The sequence below is a fragment of the Bubalus kerabau genome, chromosome 19, assembly GCF_029407905.1.
Source record: "Bubalus kerabau isolate K-KA32 ecotype Philippines breed swamp buffalo chromosome 19, PCC_UOA_SB_1v2, whole genome shotgun sequence".
Classification (NCBI taxonomy): domain Eukaryota; kingdom Metazoa; phylum Chordata; class Mammalia; order Artiodactyla; family Bovidae; genus Bubalus; species Bubalus kerabau.
The window spans coordinates 1,613,905-1,639,639 of NC_073642.1; the positions used below are offsets into that span (position 1 = coordinate 1,613,905).

At 45.7% G+C, this 25,735-nt stretch overlaps 2 pseudogenes; both read right to left on the reverse strand.

Annotated features, from left to right (window-relative positions):
* The window catches only part of LOC129634477 (ankyrin repeat domain-containing protein 26-like), a 198,795-nt pseudogene that overhangs the window by 26,861 nt on the left and 146,199 nt on the right, over window positions 1–25,735 (reverse strand).
* LOC129634250 (coiled-coil domain-containing protein 3-like) lies at window positions 16,230–24,679 on the reverse strand (annotated as a pseudogene).

A 25,735-nucleotide genomic window follows, 5' to 3' on the forward strand; every position in this document is an offset into this window, starting at 1 on the left:
AGAGGAACATCGAGTTTCCCAGCACACCTCAATCTGAGCCTCTTTTCCCCTCTTCATCTCGAATGAGGGTCTATTCCCCTGCTTTGTATGGAAAGGAATCCCGACATTCCCGTCGCACCTCAAGAGGAGGCCGGTCTCACATTGAAACTCAATAGGAACCCTCGTGGGTCGTGCCACAATCCCAAAGACACCAATTTCCACATCCACTCGAGATAAACCATGATTCGAATGGATCCCCAAGTACTGAGTCGCAACACGAAGGGGCACTGACACCACGGTTGCAACCTCCCGAAAAAGCTGCAGGTTCCAAATCCAACTCGACATGAGGCCTGACACCCATTCCCAACTCGAGAGGCAAGCCGAGTTCCATCCCTCAACACAAGACGAGGCTGGCCTCCCCTGTTCAAACTCCACATAAACCCCGAGATCAATGTCAGAAATGGAGAGGAACCCTGAGGTTCCCTCCTCAACTCAAGATGAGGCCCTATTCATCCCTGCAGTAATGTGAGAGGATTCCCGAAGTGCCTGTCTCAACTCGAAAGCAGATCTGACTTCCCTGAGGAAACACGAGCGTGTCCCCCAGGTCCCCACGCAACTCGAGAGGAACCCTAAGCTTCCCGCCACAAAAACCAAAAGATTCCCCCATTCTCACAAGATGAGGCCCGTCTTCTCCACAGGGCCTAGAGAGCAATCCCGAGTTCTCTCTCAAAACTCCATAGGAGGCTTGACTCCTTTAAGCCACTCAAAGTGCTCCAGTAGATACAGCTCCATTGCAACTCGAGAGGAGAGCAGAGTTCTTTGCTTCAACTCGAGACAAGGCCTGACTCCCCAGGTGAACCTTGAACGCAACCCGGAGATCCCTGTCGCCACTGGAGGGGAACATGGAGTTTCTGGACACAAGTCTAGATAAGGCCTATATCCCCTGCAGTGACTTGCAAGGAATCCCGAGGTGCCTGTCACAACTCAAAATGAGACCTGACTTCCCTGAGGCAATATGAGTGGGACCCTGAGTTCCATGTCGGAACTCGAGAGGAACACCAAACTTCCCGCCAAGCTTTGAGGAAAATCACGGGATTTTCCCCTCAACGTTAGATGAGGCCCCTTCCCACTGCAGAGTCTCAAAAGAAATCTCACGTTCCCTCTTAAACCTCGAAACGGTATTCGACACCCTTTATGCAACTCCAGAAGTTCCATGACATACACGTCCCCACTTGAGAAGAACATCGAGTTTCCTGGCACACCTCAATCTGAGCCCATTTGCCCCTCCTCATCTCGAGATGAGGGTCGATTCCCCTGCTTTGTCTTGAAAGGAATTCCGACGTTCCTGTCCCACCTCAAGAGGAGGCCAGTCTCACACTGAAACTCGACTGGAACCCTCGTGGGTTGTGCCACAATTCCAAAGACACCAATTTCCCCATCCACTCGAGATAAGGCCTGATGCCCCTGCACCAATTCAAATGGAACACCGAGTATCAAGTCACAACATGAAGGGTCACTGACACACCAGTTGCATCCTCCAGAAAAAGACACAGGTTCAAAATGCAACTCGACAATGCCTGATACCTCATTCACAACTCGAGAGGCAAGGCAATTTCCATTCCTCAACACAAGACGAGGACTGCCTCCCCTGTTCAAACTCCACAGAAACCCAGAGATCGATGTCAGAAATGGAGAGGAACCATGAGGTTCCTGCCTCAAGTCGAGATGAGGCCCTATTCATCCCTGAAGTGACATGAGAGGAATCCTGAGCTGCCCCTTGCAACTTGAAAGCAGATGTGACTTCCCTGAGGAAACACGAGTGGGTTCCCCCCACCCAATGCAACTCTAGAGGAACCCTAAACTTCCCGCCACAACTCCACAAAAATTGCAAAATTCTCCCCTCCACGTGAGATGAGGCCCTTTTACGCTGCAGTGTTTCCCAAGAAATCCCACGTTCCCTCTTGGAACTCAAAAGGGAAATTTACACCCTTTATGAAACCCCTAGAAGCTTCCCAAGATACCCATCCCCACTCGAGAGGAATGCTGAGTTTCCTGCCACTTCTCAAGAAGAGCCTCGTTTTCCCCTCCTTAACTAGAGATGAGGGTCGAATCCCCTGCTTCGTTGGGAAAGGAATGCCAAAGTCCCTGTCGCACCTTAAGAGGAGGCCAGTCTCAACTTGAAACTGGAGAGGAACACAGGGATATTGCCACAATTCAAAAGACACGGATTTCCCCATCCACTTGAGATAAGGCCAGATTCTCTTGCACCAATTTGAATGGAATCCCAAGAATCAACTCACAACCGAAGGGAGGACTGATACCCTGTGTGCAAATTGGAGAACAGCCCCAGGTCCCCAATTCAACCCGACTGGAGGCCAGAAACCTCTTTTACAGCTCGGGAGGAAAGCAGAGTTCAAAGCCTCAACACAAGTCGAGACCTGACTCCCTGTTTGAAACTGCAGACACACCCCGAGATCCATGTCAGAACAGGAGAGGAACCCTGAGGTTTCCACCTCAACTGGAGATGAGGCCCTCTTCCATTGCACTGACCCCAGAGGAATCCCGAGAGGCCCCTCACAACACAAAAGGATTCCTGACTTCCCATAGACACCATGAGAAGCTCCCTGAGGTCACTGTCACAACTCGAGGGAACCCAGAGTTTCCTGCCGCAACTCGAGATCAACCTCGAGTTTCCACCTTCAACGCAAATTGAGGCCTGATTCCCATGCTGTGACTCGAGAGCAATCCCGCTCTCCCCCTTGCAACTCAAATGGAGACTGGACTTCCCTGGGGCAACATGAGAGGCTCCCTGAATTCCCCATCATAACTCGAGAGAAACCCGAAACTTCCCTCTGTAACTCGAGAAAAACCACGAGATTCCCTTGTCATCGCGAGATGAGGCCCTTCTTTTCCTGCAGGGCCTAGAGAACAATCCTGAGTTCCCTCTCCAAACTCCATAGGAGGCTGGACTGCCTTTAGGCCACTCACAGGTATCCAGGAGATACCCATCGCAATGGGAGAGGACAGCAGATTGCTTTGATTCAACTCGAGAGCAGGCTTGACTCCCAGGTGAACCTTGGGGCAACCCCGGGATCCCTGTCGCCACTGGAGAGGAACATGGAGTTTCTGGACACAAGTATAGATGAGGACTATTTCCACTGCAGTAACTTGAAAGGAATCTCGAGGTGCCTGTCACAACTGGAAATGAGACCTGAGTTCTCTGAGGCAACATGAGCGGGTCTCTGAGGTCCCTGTTGCAACTCTAGAGGAACCCCAAGCTTCCCGCCGCAACTCAAGAAAAACAATGAGATTCTCCCCTCAACGTGAAATGAGGCCCTTTTCCAGAGCAGTGTCTTGAGAGAAATCCCACGTTCCCTCTTGAAACGTGAAAGGGTACTTGACACCCTTGATGCAACTCAGGAAGGTCCCCAAGATACCCATCCCCACTCCAAAGGAAAAACGAGTTTCACGCCACAACTTAAGAAGAGCCCCGTTTTCCCCCTCCTCAACTTGAGTTGAGGGTCGATTCCCCTGCTTCATCTGGAAAGGAATCCCGTCGTTGCCATTGCCCCTCAAGAGGAGGCTGGTCTCACCTTGAAACTCAAGCACATCCCCGGGAGTCGTGCCTGAATTCAAAAAGACTCCAATTACCCCAGCCACTCCAGATAAGCCTGATTCCCCTGCACTGACTTGACTGGAACCCCGAGGATCAACTCAAAACACGAAGGGAGGTATGACAGCCCCGTGGCACCTCGAGAAAAAGCCCCAGACCCCTATGTCCACTCGACAGGAAGCCTGACACCACTTTGAAACTTTGAGAGGGAAGTGGAGTTCCATGTTTCCACACGAGACCAGGCCTGATTCCCCTGTTGAAACTCCATAGGAATACCAAAATCCATTTCAGAACTGGAGAGGAACCCTGAGGTTCCGGCCTCAACTCGAGATGAGGCCGTATGCCCCTGCACCTACTGGAGAGAAATCCCGAGAGGCCCCTCGCAACTCGAATGGAGACTTGACTTTCCTGAGGCAACACAAGCAGGTTTGAGGTCCCCGTCACAACTTGAGAGGAATCCCAAGTTTCCTGTCTCAACTCGAGAAACCCAAGGAGATTCTCCCCTCAACACGAGATGAGGCCCTAGTCGCCTGCACCAACTCAAGAGGAATCCCGAGAAGCCCCTCACAACTTGAAAGGATTCCTGACTTCCCAGAGACAACATGAGAGGCTCCCTCAGGTCCCCGTGGCAACTCGAGGGAATCAAACTTCCTACTGCAACTTGAGAAACACCTTGAGATTACCCCTTCCATGCGAATTGAGGCCTGATTCCCCTGCCGTGACTACAGAGCACTCCCGAGCTTGCCCTTGCAACTCGAATGGAGACTTGACTTCCCTGAGGCAACACGAGAGGCTCCCTGACTTCCCTGTGGTACCTGGAGAGGAACCCCAAGCCTCCCACCGCAACTCGAGAGAAACCACGAGATTCCCCCGTCATTGCCAGATGAGGCCCTTCTTTTCCTGCAGGGCCTAAAGAGCAATCCCGAGTTCCCTCTCAAATCTCCATTGGAGGCTTGACTTCCTTTAGGCCACTCAAAGGGCTCCAGGAGATACCAGTCTTAACTGGAGAGGAGAGCAGAGTGCTTTGCTTCAACTCAAGCAAAGACGAGGCTTGACTTCTCAGGTGAACCTTGAATGCAACCCGGAGATCCCTGTCACTGGAGAGGAACATGGAGTTTCTGGACACAAGTCTAGATGAGGCCTAATTCCCCTGCAGTGACTTGCAAGGAATCCCGTGGTGCCCATCACAACTTGAAATTAGACCTGACTTCCCTGAGGTAATATGAGCGGGACCCTGAGGTCCACATCGCAACTTGATAGGAAACCCAAACTTCCCGCCAAGCCTCGAGGAAAACCATTGGATTCTCCCCTCAACGGGAGATGAGGCCCTTTCTCACTGCATCATCTAGAGAGAAATCCCACGTTTCCTTTTCAAACTCGAAACAGTACTCGACACCCTTTAGGCAACTCAAGAAGTTCCACCACATACCTGGCCCCACTCTAGAGAAGCATCCATTTTCCTGGCACACCTAAATCTGAGCCGCTTTGCCCCTCCTCATCTCGAGATGAGGGTCGATTCCCCTGCTTTGTCTGTGAAGGAATCCCGATGTTCCCGTTCCACCTTAAGAGGAGGCTGGTCTCACACTGAAACTTGACAGGAACCTTTGTGGGTCATTCCACAATGCCAAAGACACCGATTTCCCCATCCACTCGAGATAAGGCCTGATTCCCCTGCACCAATTCGAATGGAACCCCGAGTATCATGAATAAACATTAATAAGCATTAAAACTATCTTCAGTGAAAAATATCCATATAGCAAAGGCCACACAGATGCCATATTCACCATGTCTGCTTTAAATCCAGCAAGTTTGTCCAAATCACTGAAAATATCAGTAACACTCTTTAAAAAAAAAAAAAAAAGGTGGGAAGAAAAGATATATTCATACAACTGAACAATTGCTGAAATGGAAGTGGGACTGTGGATTACATTATACTGTAGAAACCATATGATTTCCTAATTTTGGATATTATGTGCAGGTTTTGCAGGAGAATGCACCCATTTGGATAAAACACAGAATATTTTAGATGATGTGGCAAATGTGAGCACTTTTTACCATTGCTAGGTGTTTTCTGTACATTTTAAATTCCTGGAAAGTAAATTATTTCTCAAAACAAAAAAGGCAATACCATAAAAGAAAATCAGATTAGACAGGCATGAAACTTTCCTATAGAGGTCAAGACTTACCCAGACGAAGTTCAAGGGAAGTTGGGATGCTCACTGTCCTTGAAGGAGTCCACATGGAATGAAGAAGTACTGTGGGAAGTCTATTAGTAACCACCATGCCTTGGGTCCTCTAGATGACCTATTGCAGGTGAAACAGATTTTACAAATAAAATGTTCCCCATAACTTCACAGAAAGTTGTTAGACTACATTCAGTAAAGTTGAATAATTTCTGATCAGTTTACAATCATATAAAATACTATAACTTACAATCCCAATCAATATACAAAAATCACTTGCATTTCTATACACTAATAACAATCAGAAATAAAAATTAATAAAGTCCCACTTATAATTGCATCAAAAATAATAAAACATCTAGCAACAAACTTAATCAAGGACATAAAAGACCCGTAGTCAGAAAGCTAGAAAGCACTGATAAAGAAACCAAAGAAAAGTCAAAAAAAAACAGAAAATTATTCCACACTCACACACTGGAACAATGAGGAATTAAAATGTCCATTCCAACAAAAGCCATCAACAAATACACTGACTGCAATCACAAAATAATATTCAATGGCCTTTTTCACAGAAATAGAAATATTCCTAATATTAGGCTGCTAATAATGAACAGGACCTTAAATGGCCAAGAAGACTCTGAGAAAGAAGAACACAGCTAAAGGCATCTTCCTCTCTGACTTCCAACTACATCACAGACCTGTAGTAACCATCACAGTGAGGAACTGGCAGGAACACAGACACATGGACACCAGGAAAGAATAAAGAGCCCAGGAATGAACCTACATGTGCGTGGTCAGTTCATGAAAATCAAACCAGGAACAAGCGAAGAGGAAAGGACAGTGTTTTTAAGAAACAGTGACAGGAAAACTGGCCACCTACTCGGAAGAACATCAGTGAAGGTCATCCTCTAGATTATCTAACAGAAATCGAACTGAAACCCCGCCATTTTGCACATGGAGCTCTTTCCCCCTCTGAGTCCTCTGAGATGGACCTCTGGTCAGCACTCAGCTGGACACAGGAAACGTTTACCTCGTCCTCATTTTTCCCACTTGCAGTGCCTCCCTGCTGGTGGGCACTGAGGCAACCCCACTCCTCTCAGCCAGGATGCAGCCCCGTTACCCAGGAGCCCGAGCCCTGAGGGCCCTGAGGAGACAAAACTCCTGCCAGCTGGTCACCGAGCCCAGTCTGAAGGCAAAGGGTCCTGTGCCCGCGGGTCAGAGGGGTTTTGGCGTGCCCTGCGGGCCCCCAGAGAAGAGCAGGCAGCCCCGCGCTCACAGACCTCCGAGGGCTCACCCAGAAGCAGCTCTGCTGTCAGCACTCAGACTGGAAGCCCAAACTGAAATGGAGCAGAATAGCTCCATGACCCTCCTCAAAACATGGCTAAGGAACAATCAGAGCCTGTATGGAATGCAGCCATAAAAAGGAACACATTTGAGTCAGTTCTAATGAAGGGGATGAACCTAGAGCATATTAAACAGGGAAGTCAGTCAGAAAGAGAAAAACATGGAATCAAGAAGGATGGCTCTGACAAATTTGTTCACATAGCCGCACCAGAGATGCAGACATAGAGAACAGACTTACAGATAAGGGTGGGGAACAAGAGGGAGAGGGTGAGATGAATGGATAGAGCAGCATAGATGTATGTACACCAACATTTGTAAATAGACAACCAGTGGGGATTTACTGTATGACTCAGGGAACTCAAACTGGGGCTCTGTAATAACCTAGAGAGGTGGGAATGGATGGGATGTGGGAGGGAGATTCAAGAGTGAGGGGACACACGTCCACCTATGGTTAATTCATGTGGATGTATGACAATTCAAACCAATATTGTAAAGCAGTGATCAATCAACTAAAAATAAATAACTTAAAAAAAGGTGAAATGAACAGAAACACAAAATTTGCAACTAACACCATAATTCATTTTTTAAAAAAACTATACAATTTGAGAAAACAACAAAAGATCTACATGACCTTTGGTCTGGTGATGAGTTCTAACACACAACAAAAAAGCAAACTTACCAAATTATGGATATAAATTATTTAAAACATTGACTTTTACAATTTTATACATTTACTCTGTGAAGGACCTTATTTGAGAGAAACAAAAGACAAACTGTTAAATGAACCACTGACCACCCACCCTTGCCAGGCAATAGAGAAGAGAAAACACTTGCAGCAGTCATCTTACAACAGGAGGTCCTGGTAAGGAACAAGGAACTAACAAGCTACCACCAACCAAGATTCTGGAGAGGTCAAAAAGAGATGGGAGACTGCAGTCCAGAGGTCTTACCAACTTCCCAGGATCCTCCTTTCTGGAATCCATCTCAGCTGAGTGATGTATGTGCCCCCAGGAAGGATCCCAATTCAGAATGACTGGCAAGAGACAAACCAGAAACTAACCCAATGACCATAAACCCTGAGATGGTGAGCCACCTGGCAGAGCAGTTCTCTCCGTTTCCCTCACCCTCCTGCCCTCCACCCTGACGGCCCTTCCCAATGAAGTCTCTCACTTGGACGGCACTTCTCTCCTCAGACAATTCATTTCCAAGTGTCAGACAAGAATCCACTCTCAAGCCCTGGAAGGGATCCCCCTTCCTTCATCAAAACCACAATCCAGGAGAAAATATCTTCCAAATGCTACCTTGTAGAGAAAGCAATGGCACCCCCTCCAGTATTCTGGCCTCAGAAATCCCAGGGACAGAGGAGCTTGGTGGGCTCTAGTTCAACCGCAGGGCATTTCTGAGGGCAGGAAACAGTCCCAGAGAAGCTGAGGCACTCGCCAAAGGCCCCAGAGCTTTGGATGGCACAGCCAGAACTGTGGCTGAGGACTCACCAGCAGCCAGGCCTTTTGATTCTGGCCTCTCTCACCAGGTACATTTTTGGAAAACTAGAATCAAAAATATGCCTGAGGACTTTCCTGGTGGCTCCATGGTAAAGAATCCGCTTGTCAGTGCTGGAGATGCAGGTGTGATCCCTGCTATGGGAAGATCCCACATGCTATGGAGCCCATGTGCCACAACTGCCGAGCCTGTGCTCTAGATCCTGGAAGACACAATGCTGAGCTCACATCCTGCAACCTCTGAAGCTCGTCAGCCTGTGCCCCACAACAAGAGGAGCCACTGCAGTGAGAAGCCCACACACCACTAGTTATAGTCCATGCTCACCCGAACTAGGGAAAAGCCCACACACAAAGACCCAACACAGCCAAAAATAAATACAATTGTTTTCCTTAAAAATGCATATCTGACAAAGCATCTGTACTCAAATTGTCCAAGAACACTAGAGCAAACAAGCCCATTCATAATTGGTAAAGACTGAAATAGACACCTGGCCACGGAGGGTATACTGATAGTAAACTATCCTACAGAAACATACTCAAGATACTGGTGGGATGCATGCACAGCCCCCTTTGGAAGACAGTCTGACAGTTCTTTTTAGTAACCACATGGGACAAGCACTGAATTCTATACATGACAAGTGGCGGAAGCCATGTATCTTACCATTGGAATGGGAAGTTATGGAGAAACAAAAGGAAATGTTCCAAGATCCATGGAAACATAAGCACAAATTACCTTTAACTGAATATGTTCAAAGGTAATGTGGAATACATGTATATATTTCCGAGTGTTGTCAGCTGAGCATATTTAGTTCCTACATGTATGTTTTGCATATCATTATCTAATGAAAGGGAACAGGAAATGTCCCTGGTGGGCTGGAGATAAAGAATCTGCCTACCAATGCAGGGAACATGGGTTCACTTCCTGGTGCTAGAAGATTCCACATGCCCAGTGGCAACTAAGCCCCTGTACAACTACTGAAGTATTTGCATGTTCCAGAGCCTAAGTTCTGCAACCAGAGAAACTGCTGCAATGAGAAACCATGGCATGGCAACTAGAGGGCAGTCTCTGCTCACTACAACTAGATACCTAGCAAAAAAGACACAGCATAGTAAAAAATAATTCAATGTTAAAAAAAAAAAATAAAAGGACATAAGTTCTTTGAATAAATGACTGAGATTAGGGGTGAGGCAGTACATATATGAGCCAGGATAATCTAAAAGTATGAGAAAGTAAAAAAAGTAAAGACAAATATCAAGCTGTCCAAACTGATAAAAATGAACGATTACACAGTTTTGTTTGTATACACTAGCAAATAATAATCTGAAAAGGAATTTAAAAAATTCCCTTTCAATAATGTCAACATTAATAAAATAATTTCCCATGGATGTAATGAGGATGACAAGACTGACATACTGGAAATTATACACGATTGCTGAAAAAATATCCTGAATACATGTACAGATATCCCATAGCAATGGAAAGACTTAAGATGGCAATACCATGGAATGCATCTTCTATCTGAAATGAAGATCCAATATGACTTGATCGCTCGGAGCTTTTGTGTCATAAAGTTTTATTAAAGTATAAAAGAGATAGAGAAAGCTGCTGACATAGACTTCAGACAGGGGCAGTAAGAGTACCCCCTGCTGGTTTTTAGCCAGATGTTATACAGCCACTAGCAGTCTGCTAAGGAAAGAAAGGCAATGCCTCAGAGAATGGCACCAGGCCCTTCACCCACAACATGCACTGAGATAACACTGGCAGCAGGTGAGTCATCCTGGGCCATAAAATGATTGACATGAATCTTGAAGAAAGGCAGATTTCCAGGCAAATATATAGTTTCTTTAACATAGATTAGGAGAACAAGGTATGAGTAAGACACACTGGTTTGTCAAGTCGGTTCTGAGTCTTTAGGGGGAACTGACGTGAAGACAGAATCTAGCGGAAATACATAGTATATTAACATAGCTTAAGACAAACATTTCCTTATGAAAAAATGTATTGCTTAGCTCAAGGTTTGAGAAAAGTTAAGTTCAGGTGGAGCCAGGAGTCGTCATGGCAACACAGAATTTTCAGAGAAATCTCCTTTTAAATTTGTATCGAGAAGTGGAAAAAATGTAACACTAGTTTGTTTCCTCCAACTACTTAAGAGAGAGAGAAAAAAGTGTCTGACACTTGCAGCCTATTCCCTCTGTCTGGAGACCCCCGGCCTTCCTGCCTGTTACCCTCTCGGGACCTTTAGGAAGCAATACACAAGCTGACCCTAACATACATGTGGAATGATGAGGGACTCCAAAGAGTCAGAACAATCACGTGAGTCTGCAGTTCTAAGGTCCTCTGGTATGCTGTGCTAGGTTGCTTCAGTCACGTCTGACTGTCAAAGCCTGCCAGGCTCCTCTGTCCATGGGAATTTTCCAGGCAAGAATACTGGAGTGGGTTGCCATGCCTTCCTCCAGGGGATCTTCCCAACCCAGGGATCGGATTGCTGCATTGGCAGGTAGGTTCTTTACCACTAGCACCACCTGGGGCAAAAGTGCCTAAATGGAGATCAGGGAAACCCAGTTAGGAGAAGGGACTCAAAGGAAAGGAAGTGAGGGAAGGAGACTCTTAGTCACACTCAGAGAATCCCGGCAGGTAATTCTGCAGGTGGAAGAGGGGAGGAAGCAGGCTGGAGCTGTGTAGAAGATGAGAGAGAACTAAAGCAGGGGCCCCCAACCTCTAGGATCTAATGCCTGATGATCTGAGGTGGAGCTGATGAAATCATACTAGAAATAAGTGTTTGGTCGCTCAGCCATGTCCAACCCTTTGTAGCCCACAGGGCTCCTCAGTCCACTGAATTCTTCAGGCAAGAATACTGGAATAGGCTGTCATTTCCTTCTCCAGGAGATCTTCCCGACCCAGGGACTGAACCCGGGTCTCCCACACTGTGGGCAGACTCTTTACCAAAGAGCCACCAGGGAACAAAAATAGAAATAGAGTGCACAATAAATGGACTGCACTTGAAACATCACAAAACCTTCCCCCACCCCTGTCTGTCTGTCAAAAAATTGTCTTCCAAAAGCACTCCCGAGGTCAAGGAAGGAACTTCAAGTGTACTCGACTGTCCCAGATTGCTGGCTTAGGGAGATGCTGAAGCAGGGGTATCCCAAGAGGTAGAACCTCCCTTGTGTGGGGTCCTCAACAGACCTCCGATAGCTTTGGTGATGAAGGGAGAGATTTAATATCCTTGTGGGATAAACTTAAAACTTAACAATTCTCTTGCAGTCCTCCTAATAAAAAAATGTTTTCTTTACTGATCTGTGAAGTACCAACTGTGACAATCACTGTTCTAATATACCTCATAGTGTTGCTGACCCTATGGATATAATTATGTGAAATTGAACTTATTCAATAAAAATGATGAAGCATCTGCCCTGTGCCCAGCACTTTCCAAGGGTTGGGGAGTACAATGAAAATACTCCATAAGATGCACAGCTGGTAGGCACATTCTTTAAAAAAGCCTTTTACATTTCCACCAATAGTTTATTCTCAATATCAACACTTGCCAATTAATGACCATGCTGGGTGGGAAGCTCATTAAAAACCCAGGAGCCAGGGTTCCCAGAAGGATATCCCATTCTCCCATGGAGAGTCCTCCACCCTCTCTGGTTCTCAGTTTCCTCATCTGCAAAATCATGGACAACTGACTATAATTCATCCCTGGAACCCAAGCCTATTGAGGGGGAGGGGAAATATTACTCCAAGGCCTGGATGAGAGACCAGATTGAAAGGAAAATATGTCATTGCTGGTTTTCAGTCAAACACACAGATGCAATGAAGGAAGGAGCCTCTGGCCCTGCGGGATTTGCCTAGGGGTCTAGTCTGGGAAATTCTTACACATCAGGAGATGGCTCCGAGCTGGATTTCCACCAACAAGAACACCCATGCAAAGGACAAGCCTGCAGAGCTCTTTGCCCATCAGCCACAGGAAGAGACTGCCTCCCGACAGACAGCAGCATTTACAAGTGACCTCCTAAGGCCTTCACCAACTACAGGGGCACCTCTGGGTTTTCTGTTTCCCTCACTTCTCTGACTCTTTTCTTAAAAACAAACAAACAAACAAACAAACAAACAAAACACACATTTCTTCATAGAATGCCACAGTGGAAGGAAAATAGGCCTTCAATTTTTAGACCTCAATTTGCAAAACACATGGAGCTTGTTTTTTTTTTTTTTTTTTTTAATTAAAACACCACATAATTTAAAATTTTTACACGTTCTAATTATTCAGTTCAAAAACACCATACTTACTGCACAGGGTCCCCATGGAAAGGTCCCCTCTCAGCAGGACAGCCACAGATTCCACCATGAAAGGGCCGCAAGGTGCCCTCCTCCCTTTCTTTCTGCCTGGGTGGCCACCAGGTGTTTAAATGCATGCACCCTACTAAATTTCTAGGGTGCAACTGGTGGACCCTTCCCTTTCCCATCACAGCATGTGGTCAAGGGTCCATTGGGCTGCAAAGTGCCAGAAGCAGGCCTGGGCCAGCCGGCCAGAGTAAGGGTTATGAAGTCCCCGCAGGTGAAATCACCAGGCAGGATAAATCCCTTGGACTTCCAGCAGGCACTAGGCTGCTTGGGAAAACCCGCACGGGTCTGAGCTTTATGCGAAGGGGTAAAGCGGTAAAGGCCTTGACCCCAAAGGCGAGGTCTTATCGTGACTGCCAGGTTAGGGGGCTCCGAGACTGTGCCAACAGAGAGGGTGGAATATGTGGTTCCCTGCTCCACTGAGTCCCAGTTCCCTTACCTGTGGTCTGTACCCCTCTGTCCCACTCACTGGATGCTGATCGCTGGGGACCCAGGAGCACATGAAATGGGCGTTCCCAGCTGCAATGGCGACCCCTGAGAGCACAACTGGGACCCCCCGCCCCTGACGCACTCCCGGTGCACCACCACCACCCCTCACCCCAACATGTGCTCCCAGTGCACCCCGCCCCCACGCTGACTTCCAGGAGAGGCCCACCGACCTCACTACTGCCCCAGGTGAAACACAAGGACAAGCAAATCCACCCCACAGAGACAATCCAAGCTTTTTATCAGCTGATCTATGATTCAGGGATAAACGGAGAAGGCAATGGCACCCCACTCCAGTACTCTTGCCTAGAAAATCCCATGGACGGAGAGGCCTGGTGGGCTGCCATCTATGGGGTCGCACAGAGTCGGACAGGACTGAGCGACTTCACTTTCACTTTTCACTTTCATGCATTGGGGAAGGAAATGGCAATCCACTCCAGTGTTCTTGCCTGGAGAATTTCAGGGACGGGGGAGCCTGATGGCCTACCATCTATGGGGTCGCACAGAGTTGGACATGACTGAAGCGACTTAGCAGCAGCAGCAGGGATAAAATTATGACTACAGAAAGGAAAGATGGCCTGACCTAGGACGGCCATGATATTCTATAGAACCAGACAAAATTGGTTACAAGGAAACTTCTTTTTTTCTTGGAAACCATAAAGCTGGTTCTTTTGCATATGCAATTAAAAACAATTAGCTTGTTACAAAAGCCTGCCTAGGGCAACACTTGAATTTCATCCTTGCCACAGAATTCAACAACTTCCCTGGTGGCTCAGATGGTAAAGTTTCTGCCTATAATGCAGGAGACCTGGGTCTAATCCCTGGGTTGGGAAGATTTCCTGGAGAAGGGAATGGCAACCCACTCCAGTATTCTTGCCACCACCTGCCTCCCCCCACTCCCGCCCCCCAAAAAAACTGGCTCAAAGAAATATTTAAATGTCAGGCAGAAAACTAGAAGATCCTTTGTCTGTCTGTCTGGATTTATGCATGTCTCAGTGTGAGTCTTCTGGTTTTTGATAATATTGCTCAAGTTCTGAGTTCTTATTTAAATGGTCTCAAGAAAAGGAAGCCCTTACAAATCAAACAGTTGGAAATACAAGAAAATATTGACCTAAATGAATTTCAGATTCACGTGAACTGGGAAATATTAACTATCTAGTATCTTTTTTTTTTTCGCTAGTCTACTATAGACATGCCTAAGAGTCATTAAGCACAAAATTTTCACAGTGCCTAGGTTTATTATAAGTTAAAAATTGCTATGTTGGTATATCTGTCATAAGCTTGTCAACAAGAAAGTGCCTATAAAAAACAACAACAACAAAAAACTAAAAAATGTAAATATGATATGAGCTGTTAGACAAAATGTTAGCAATAATTATACTCTAAAATTTATATTTTTATAAATATATTAATATTGTATTCTAAAAGTTTTTCTCGACATTGAAACTCTGGTATCTAACACAGCATCTGCTTCATGGCAGTCACTTAACAGTCACTTGCTAAATACTGGACTCAACAATTCCACAAAATGAGGTGTGTACTGATATAATGTCATACATGTCCACACTCCATGTAATATCCATGGACTGGAAACAGTGTAACTACCTATCAACAGGGAATTTGATTAAATACACAGTAAGGCATTAATACAATGGAATACGATGCAGCTGTTTAATCCAACGTGCATGTCTAGATATAGCAACTTACATGTCTACTTACACGTACCCACTTGTGAACAAAATGGCACAACCATGTGTGCACATTGCAGTGCCACTGGTACCAAAAGTATGTGTTAGTCCCACAGTCAGGTCCGACTTTTTGTGACCCCATGGACTGAAGGGTCAGGCTTCTCTATCCATGGGATTCTCCAGGCAGGAATATAGGAGCGGGCTGCCATGCCCTTAAAGAAGACAGTGAATCTTGACTGACCTGTTTGTTGGCAGAGAATACTCATTGGAAGCTTATAAAAAAAACTATTAACAGTGGTTATTCATTTGGAGGGTAGGTGGGAACTGAGAGGATGGATGTCAGAGGTGGGAGAAAAAAAAACTCTACTGACTACCATTTTATACTTTCAGATTTGGGAATCCACATGAACATGGTTTATAACTCAGTACGTGAATTTCTAAGTGCTCTGTGACCAGAACCAAGTAAATTATGTTGAATGAATTACAACACACATGAGAGCTTCCCCATCATCTGTTCCCCTCTCCACCACCTACCCTGTCACCATTGCTCCCACTGCCACTGCCCTGGGAAGACACAGGAAGCTTTTTAAAAGTTGCACCATCTTTAAGTTTTAAAGCCATACTTTCTACCTATCCATTTATAGTCATAACGCCCTCCATCACTCTTTACAACTGACAAAGTGCTTTCAAACCTATGATATAATTGGGTCCTTAGGACAACCTGAGACAGTTTATATGTTTTGAAAGTGAAAGTCGCTCAGTGGTGTCTGACTTTTTGTGACACCATGGACTATAGAGTTCATGGAATTCTCCAGGCCAGGATACTGCAGAGGATAGCCTTTCCTTCTCCAGGGGATTTGCCAACCCAAGAATTGAACCCAGGTCTCTTGCACTGCAGGGGGATTCTTTACTAGTTGAGCCACAAGGAAAGCCCAAGAATATTGGAGTGGGTAGCCTGTCCCTTCTTCAGCAGATCTTCCTAACCCAGGAATCAAACTGCGGTCTCCTGCATTGCAGGCAGATTTTTTACCAACTGAGCTATCAGGGAAGGAGAAAACTGAAGTTTTGGGAAATTAAGTGTTCTGCCTGGGGTCACGCCTCTGAAAATGGCACAGCCAATACTGATTGCCTGATGAAGATGGCACCTCCCTCACCATCCTTTCCAACTCTAAAAAGGGAAAAAAGAAAGATGACAGGAGGTCTTCCACAGATTTTATGTTAGTCCTATGACACTCTAGGTCGGATGTACATATGTGTGGGTCAGTCTGGGTCATGGTCCCAGGGGACAGGACTTGCTGAAAGAGGAAAATAGCCAACTTTTGTTTTGATTGTTACACTCACCCAGCAGGGAAGAAAAAAGGAAGGAATATGTTCTTGGCTGGTGTGGACAGAACCCTGCCAGAAAATGGGATGGATGCTCTAACTTGACAAAGACATCCCCGGAGGCCCTATTAACACCATGATACTGAACCAGAGAGATGCTGAACAGTTAGGAGTGCTGCTGATTCCCTGGAAACGTTTGAAAGCAAGCTTATGCTTCCACTGACTGAAGCAAGGGGCAGGGGGGTGGGGGGAGGGGGGAGTGGTGGCATGTCTAAGGATGGAATTAGAGAATGGGAGGATTTGGCTGTTGAGGATGGAGTTGCAGGTTGTCCTGGGTATGTATCACAAAAAGTTTCCCTACATCAGATTTTCCTCTGGTTCCATTTCTTAACCTCCAGACTGACCCTAGAGTCCCAGATTCATGTGATGCTTCAAGAGAATGAGAAGAAGGAGATTCACCCTTCACGACCATGATCTAAATACACTGTTCGAGCTGACTGGGGACTTAGAGAAGAGCAGCAGCAACAGTGGAAATGATGAGAATTCATCAGTGTGCCCCCTGAATTCATCGTCATCTAAGACATGGCATGTGATATAGGGAAATTGTGTAATGTGCACCGTCCAGGGCCATTCATAATGGTCTCAGAACAAATGAAGGATTCATATGTTCCCATTAGCAAGAGTCTAACTGAAATAAAAAGATGACCCAAACAAGCTCCTTTGACCCCGTCTAAGATGGAAGACCCATCACCTAAGGAAACACAGACTGTTTGTGTCATAACATGATTTATTTACCCTGCATAGGAGAGAAAGCAGGATACTCACCTTCACTCAGAAAAAGCAGAGGACTTCCCTGGTGGTACAGTGGATAGGAATCCATCTGCCAGAGCAAGGTCATTGGTTCAATCCCTGGTCCAGGAAGATTCCACAAGCTGAAGATCAACTAGGCCCATGTGCCAAAACTAGTGAGACCACAACCCACAACTACTGAAGCCCATGTGCTCAGAGCCTGTGCTCTGCGATGAGGGAAGATACTGCAATAAGAGGCCTCTGCACTACAACAAAGAGTAGCCCTTGCTTGCCATAACTAGGGAAAAGCCCTCATGGCAACAAAGATCCAGTGCAACTGAAAATATATTTTTTTTCTTAAAGGCAGATAATTTTTAGTTTTAGTTTTTTTTTTTTTCAAGAAAGGAACAAGTAACTGTCCATAACTCTTCATCTAATTCTGACACCTTCAATTCACAACTATTTTAATCACTGCAGAGAAAGTAAAAATTTCTCAAGGAATATAATAAAATATAAATACTAGAACCTTAGTTTTATTTTAAACCTAAATTCTCAAATGAACTAGCTAATTTAACTCAGCTCTGATGTGGTACCTTTCAAAGGGGGCAGAAGAAGGAGCCAAGATGTGATACATACAAAGTCCATCAACACCTCAATTTGGCTCTGCAGCAGCTCGGCAACATGGAACAATTAATTCTTTCCCGAAAAGCTTCTGACTCATTGCAAACACACATACCCACCCTCTGTTATCTAAGAGACTAGGATGATGAAAGGGAAAAGGAATTCTCCCTAAGATCAACCTCTGACCACCCAAAATAGGACTGCCTTCACATTAAAATAATTCTCCACAGTCCCAATGTTCTATTTGTTTCAAATGATGTAAAATCTAATTGCAGTAAAATGTTAATAGCTTCACTGTGTGACCACAGGGCTAATCAATTATATATCTAAAGAGTTTGGGGCTCAGCTGTGAGGTATTTTTGGATCAATATCTGATCACTTGACATCATTGTACTATTACCAAGATTTAGTACATGAAGCAAAAATCCCACAAAATGAAGAACCACAGGACCAAGACTAAAACGATTTAAGTTGAACATGCTACGGTCTGACCCAGGCTGGGGATACTCAGGCTTATACTTGGTGGGTCCAGTTCAATGTGGAGTGGGTGCTGGCACAGATTAAGAGTCGAGTAGGAAAAAAAATAAATAAATAAGAGTAGGGCAGGGGGGAAGAAAGGTGCTTAGATCCATGTGGAGAGTGAAATATATGACAAGCACTCAGACATTTTTTGGCAAATCTTGAAGAGGGGTCAGGTAGTTGAGAACTGCCAGTAGGGCAGGCCTAAGGAAGGAACCCTGGATAATATATGGAAAGGAAGAAACAACACTTTTCTGCAGTCGGATGTACTTGCCCACGATGAGAACTGTTTCTGTGTATAGAACATGAAGAAAGCCTCCAGGTGCCATGGAGCCCTGGGCAGGAGGTTTGGAAGAAGAAGGCCATTCCCCTAAGCCAACCCACCAGACAAGAGAAAGACAGCGCCCTACCAAGGGCACCACAGATGGGGGAAAGAAGGAAACCATCTCATACATGCACATTGGTTCATTAACCCACATCAGAACTGTCTCCTGTGGTCTGTCACGTGGTCCTATAAACATCTTTGTGGGAGAACGGGAATGATGGGCCACAGCCTCCCTGCTCCCCTGGCTCAGTTGTGACTGCCACTGCTCAGAGAAAGCGAGAGTCCTCGAAATATCCCCACAACTCAGGCCTCTGCTTCAGACTGAAAGATGCCTTTTCTATCTTCATGCTCAGAGTGATCCAGATCCTTCTGTTCCATGGGAACTAGATCCTACCACTAAGGGTTTGCATGCTGCAACTCAAGATCCTGCATGCTGCAAGGAAGACTGAAGACCCCACATGCCACAATTAAGACCCAGCAGGGCCAAGTAAAAACATACATAAGTATTTGAAATCAACAACAGAAGTAGTCATAACAGCTCAGTGTATTAATTGCTTACTCTCAAACACCTCACTAAAGACTTTACCTATTGGCATTCCCTACATAGTTAAATCATGTCACCTCCACCCTAAGATACAGATGTTACGATGGCTTCCAATTTACAGAAGAGGAAACTGAGGCACAGTATGCCAACCTTCAGCCCATCTTGTCCCCTCACTTTGTGGGAACCTCATGCCACACAGTACAGCCTGAGGACTCCAGAGTTTATGAGCAGTGCTTGTTAACTTCTGGGAGGGCTGTGGAGAGGGTAAAAAATACTTCTTGATCTGGACTTTGGAAGAGGACTCTTGACTCCCTTGCTCACAACATTCATATGAGTCATAACTATCTTATTATTTTGCTGTAGCACAGGGTATAGCCAATTCTTACCCTAGTGTCTTCTTGGACCTCCCAATCATTGGAGAAAGTTGCCAGCTGCTGCCCTTGTGAACAGTTTGAAAACTGGAAAAGACTAGAAAACCTCCTTCTGTTCTCTTGAGTGTCTGGAAATATGGCATCTTGGAAATTGACTCCATGACACAAGAGGTTATAGTTCTCATCCATCCTAATTTGAAAAAAGGAGGCAAGAGCTGTAGACTGGACACCCGTGGGATGTACCATCTTGAATCGAGAGTCAACAGAAGACTGTGACAGTGTTGCCAGTTATACAACGTCTTTTTTTTTTTTTAAGTAGAGTTTAATTACAATGATGTGTTAATTTCTGTTGTAAAGTGACTCAGTTATACATATACGTACATTTTTTAATATCTTTTCCATTATGGTTTATCCCAGGAGATTGGATATGGTTCCCTGTGCTAAGGTAGGACCTTGTTGTTTATTCCAAATGTAACAGTTTGCATCTGCTAACCCCAAACACCCAGCCCATCCGTCTCCCTCCCTCCATTCCCCTTGGCAACCACAAGTTTATTCTCTGTATACATGAGTCTGTTTCTGTTTTGTAAATAGCTTCATTTGTGCCATATTTTACATTCCACATATAAGTGATATAATACGGTATTTATTCTTCTCCTTGTGACTCACTCCGCTTAGTATAATTATCTCTAGTTCCATCCATGTTGCTGCAAATGGCCTTTCTTTCTTGTTATGGCTGAGTAATATTCATATATGTACCACATTTTCTTTAATCATTCAACTATCAAGGGACATTTAGTCTGTTTCCATATCTCGGCTGTTGGGAATCGTGCTGCTATGAACATGGGGGTGCGTGTATATTCCTGAATTACAGTTTTGTCTGGGGATATGCCCACGAGGGGACTGCTGGATCATATGGTGGTCCTATGAATTTTCTGAGGATCCCCCATACTGTTTCCCATAGTGGCTACCCCAACTTACATTCCCACCAACAGTCTAGGAGGGTTCCTTTTGTTCCACTCTCTCCAACATTTGCTATTTGTTCTGTTTTTGATGATTGCCATTCTGCCTGATAGGAGATGGTACCTGGCTGCAGCTTTGACTTGCATTTCTCTAAGAATTAGTGACGCGGAGTATATTTTTATGTGTCTACTGGCCATCTGCATGTCTTCTTTGGAGAAATGTCTATTAAGGTTTTCTGCCCATTTTTTGGATTTTTTTTTGTTGTTGTTGTTGTTGTTGTTGAATTGTATGTTCTGTATATTTGAAATTAAGCCCTGGTCTATTGCATCATTTGCAAATATTTTCTCCCATTCCTTAAGTTGTCTTTTTTTTTTTTTTTTTTAACGATTTTCTTTGCTCTGCAGAAGCTTGTAAGTGTGATCAGGTCCCTTTTTTCATATTTGGTTTTATTTCTATTACCTTGGGAGACTGACCTAAGAAAACAAAGGTCCAATTTATGTCAGAGAACATTTTGCCCATGCTCTCTTCTAAGAGATTTATGGCGTCATGTCTCATGTTTAAGTCTGTAAACCATTGTGAGATATTTTTGTGCAGTGTGAGGGCATAGTCTAACTTCACTGATTTATATTCAGCTTCCAATTACACATCTACATGGCTCACATTAGAGGAGTCACTCTCTCTGATTATTTCTCTACCTCACACTGCACATGTCTCTCCTTAAGTTTTTCAAAACATGTGAATTGGGGGATGGGTGCGGGTGAACATTTGTGTATCTCCCAAGCTGCCTTCCTTCTCCTAGTGGAGTGCTTCTTATTTCCTGGGTAAAGGAAAGCCAATTGCAATGACCCAAGATTCAAGTCCTATCACTGCTACTATCTCCTGTTTGACACACAACAAATTTCTTAAATTCTCTAAGCTTAAATGTACAATCTATAAAACGAAGATGACAACAGCATCCTTATTTGTTTAATGGTGCTGTAAGGAGTGCATTTTTTAAAAAGTAAGTAAAGTATTTGGCACAGAGTAAGCACAGTATAAAATTGAACATTTTTACAGAACCCTGCATAAAGTACCTGTTGGCAAGATAGAGAAGTCAAGAGAAGGAAAAGGAGAGATGGAAGTGGCATTCCAGCCCAAAGTAGGCATTTGGGGGCTCACCAGGGAGTCTCCACTGCTACTTTCTCCTGTGACACTGACCAGAATCTGTTCTCCTCTCCGAGGGGCCCAGAATAACAAAGGAATGATTTGTATGTAGTTGTTAACACACATCAGGGAAACACAGCCCTGTGAAATAGAAATCTTGCCAGACTACCATGACTATGTATCTCTACCCTACCATTTTATAAATATGTCAGAGAAAAAGAGGAAAGAACTGGCTGACCACCAGAGAGCCAGTGGACAAAACTGTATTTCATTATAAAATCAGAAAAGAAAATAATGTCTTCTTAAGTACCATGGCTCTTTTTACTTTGGAAAATAAAGTTTTCTTGTTGAATACTTTTAGAGCTGGTTTCCCTAAATAAAGGCATGTAAAAATTTAAGTTTCTGCATATCAAGAAGATACTACCTCATTCCTTGCCAGTTTTATTTAGAAACTGTACTTCTCCAGTATTTTTTTTAAATTCAACTTAATCTGGCTAAACCACCCAAGCCAACACAAAGCACTCCATGTATTCTAAACTTAGACATTCTGGCTTTAATATGGAAAACATGTGTTACTGCGAGCTTATGGATGCCCCTCTGTGGAACCTTCTGTCTTCTTTCTCAGTGATATGAAATCTCAAGAGCTAAAAGTTAGTCTGCAGACCAAGGTCATGGCCATTCCAAATATCCTTAATGCTATGCCACATACTGGGACTTATTGTCCAATCACTATCTGTTAGATTCCATTTTGAGGTTCCTCCCAGTTCCTCTGTATCAGCCTCCTCCTCCACTGGAGAGAACCAATGCATTAGGGTTCCACCTGCTGTTTTGTATTGCAAACTTCAGTTGAGCCCATAACCTGAACCCTTATCTACATACATTCATCGTGACCACACGACAAATTTTCATGGAACATCACAAGATTCCAGGAGTCTGCCAACAGACAAGGCCTGGTCTAATTCACCTCTCTGTTCTTCAAAGCCCTGTGAGCACCTTCCCAATTCCTTAATGCTCCCACCCCCAGGTCCTTCCTCTATAAACTTTTGCTATTTGGAAGAGTCTGGCATTGAGGTCTGCAGGCAGCTGATATGAGCAAATCCGAGTGAAACAAGAGGACAGCTGGGCTGCATTCCACACCAGTCCCATCTTGGCATTTAAGCAGGTGTGCAGGATTGAGTAACTACACATTCCTCATCTAACCTACACCAGGTGTTCTGCATCAGTTACTAGGATTTAATCTCAACCAACCTTGTTTGGCACATTATGAAGGTGAGGCTCTTGAGGTTCTTGACAAGGTTCAGTAACTTGCTCAAAATGACAGGAAGAACGGAGCCAGAATTCCAACAACCATCTGATTCCAAAGGTGTTTGGACTGGTTTTGACCACTGTCCATCCCAAACAACTCCCGTGGCATCCACTTTAAAATATAGCTTTCCTCCTCTATAAGGATTCCACCTCAATGAGGGTTCCACTTTCTTATTTCAAACTCCAGGAGATGCCATCGCCTGAATTCTTATCCACAGGCATCTCATCTGCACCACACACCAACTTGCATGCAACTCAACCAGAGAGCACTCCTGTCCGATTGCCCTTCATACTCTTCAGAGCGCTGTGACCAGGGCCTTCTTCCCCTATTACCCCCCACATAAACCTCTGCTATTGGGAATAGGCTGTTTGTTGCTGGAAACCACCTTGAGCTTTGGCCTGAAACACTCTTCCCTGGTCAAGCATGGGAGCCATCCCTGTTTTTACAACAGTGTTAGCCAGAGGCACCCAAGATCTCTGCAAACTCAACATGAGGACCACCAAAGAGCAGAAAATGGGAAGGAGACCAGGGGAGACCAGGGCATCACTTAACATCGCCCAGACAGGATTCTGGAGGACTTCCTGAGCCTGCTGGGGATAAAGGTACCTCTGCTGGCCATGCCAAGTGGCCAAAGGGATAGTATGGGCGAGAGGCGGCAGGCTCACCTGAGGAAGAAGAAATAGGAGTAATCCTGGACCACGGTGTGGGAGTGACAGGAGAAGTAGCCCAGGCCGGTGAGGTTGAGCCTGGAGCCCCCAGGCACCTCGAGCATGCTGCCCCATGCCTGGTCGCACAGCATCTCGATCTCAGCGGAGTAGAAGAGCCCAGCGTGGCTGGCCTCATACTGTCAGGGCAGGTAGTTGTACAGGCCATGCACCTCCTGGTGCAGCGCCAGCACCTTGGAGTGCACGATGATCTCGGCCAGCTCCTCTCGGCAGCCCTTGCTCAGGGGTCTCCACTCGGAGGGCAGCTGGCAGCCGCGGGAGGCTTCCAGCCCGCCGGCCAGGCAGAGCGCGGCAAGCAGCAGCGGCGCAGCATGCCAGCGGCGAGGGCCGGCGGCGGGAGCCGCAGAGGGGGCTTAGCGCCCCAGGCGCGCTACCTGGGGCGCATGGCCGGGGGAGAGAGGAGCCCCGCGGCGGCAGCGAGAGCGTCGGGGAACCCGAAGTGCGGGACCCACCAGCGGAAGGCTCAGCCCTGGGCGCTCTGCTCTGCGCACTGCTGCGGAAGCTCAGCGTGCTACTCCCTCCTCCCCCGGGATCCCCCTGCGGGGCCTCGCTTTGGAGGCTTTTAAAAGCACCCGGGGAGGGCCAGCCACCGCCGCCTCCTGCACCCCAGTGGCTGGGGCGTGGGCGGCAGCGGGAGGGGTGGAGGCGGGAAGCCTTCGAGGGGCGCGTGGTGCTGGGGAGAGAGCGCAGTCGAATCTGGACCGTTGGATCGGGAATCCCTGGCCAAACTCGGTGTTTGCGCCAGCGCGGAGATTCGCAGCCAAAAAGTCAGTGTGGGGAGAGGCGGCCCAACCCTCTTCTGGCGTCCTGCTCACCGACCAGGTGGAAGCTTTGCAGGCACAAAGCGCTCTCCAGACATGGCCTTCTTAGAATGATTGCCTTCAACTGCATGAGTACTCAGCGTACGTTTTTGCATTTTCTGAGTAGTTCATTTACACTCCAATGGCACAGAAATCTAACTTTACCGTTACAGAGTTTACCTTGGAAATTCTGTGTGATCTTATAAACTTTTCTGAATCGCTCTCTCCCATTTCATCTCTTATGTTTTAACGATGCTCTTAGGAAAGGCTTCAACATCTGAAAAGCCAAAGCCACATTGCTTGGATTTTCCTACAGCTACATGGTCTCATGATTAACCTCATTCCTACGTTCAGATTCTGAACACCCTACACCTGAGAAATAGATTCAGAAGTTCCAAAGAGCTATTTACAAGTCAATGAGTGACTCTGAAGAGACCTAAACTCCACAGTTAAATTTTTATTTCTAAATTAGGCAGTTCCCTTTATCTCCCAATTGCCTTAATTATTATTCATGTAGTAAGAAAAAAAGATTATTTATAAGTATAAATATTTTGTATAGTCAAAACATCATATATATGAAATAGCATGGATATAATATGCACATCATCGTACATATGTCATACATATTATATTTACAATAAGTTGATAAGCAAAACTTCTGTAAAATGGAAGGCTCTTCGTTCTGCAAGCATCTTATTAACCAGGCTTTCTGCAAGTTTAAGTCTTAGAACTCAGCCAAAGTCTTCTCTGACTGAAAGGAAGAGTTCTTAGGGAATTCGAAAAGGAAAGGTAAGGAGAAAAGTGGGGAGGGGGGAAGAGAGAAAATTCCAAGTCCTCACATCCCATGACAACCAAATCTTCCTGTTATCACCAAGTCTTCAGTTAGGACAATTAAATTCATGCACGCTTCTTGTGAGAGGGCAGAAATCCAGCTGGCATGAAGCAGGGACTCAGAAGGAAGTGGCCATGAGCAGCATGGTCTCAGGGAACCAGAAGATGCTGGGAAGGCTTTGGGCATGCCTTGAGATGAAATGGCCAGAACTCCAGCCAGTGCGGCCCAGCTTCTGAGGGAATGAAGGCTAAAGATCCATAAGGTCACACCAATCCAGAATCCAACCGGTGACTCAATGAACAGATGTGTGCTTAATCGCTCAGTCATGTCCCACTCTTTG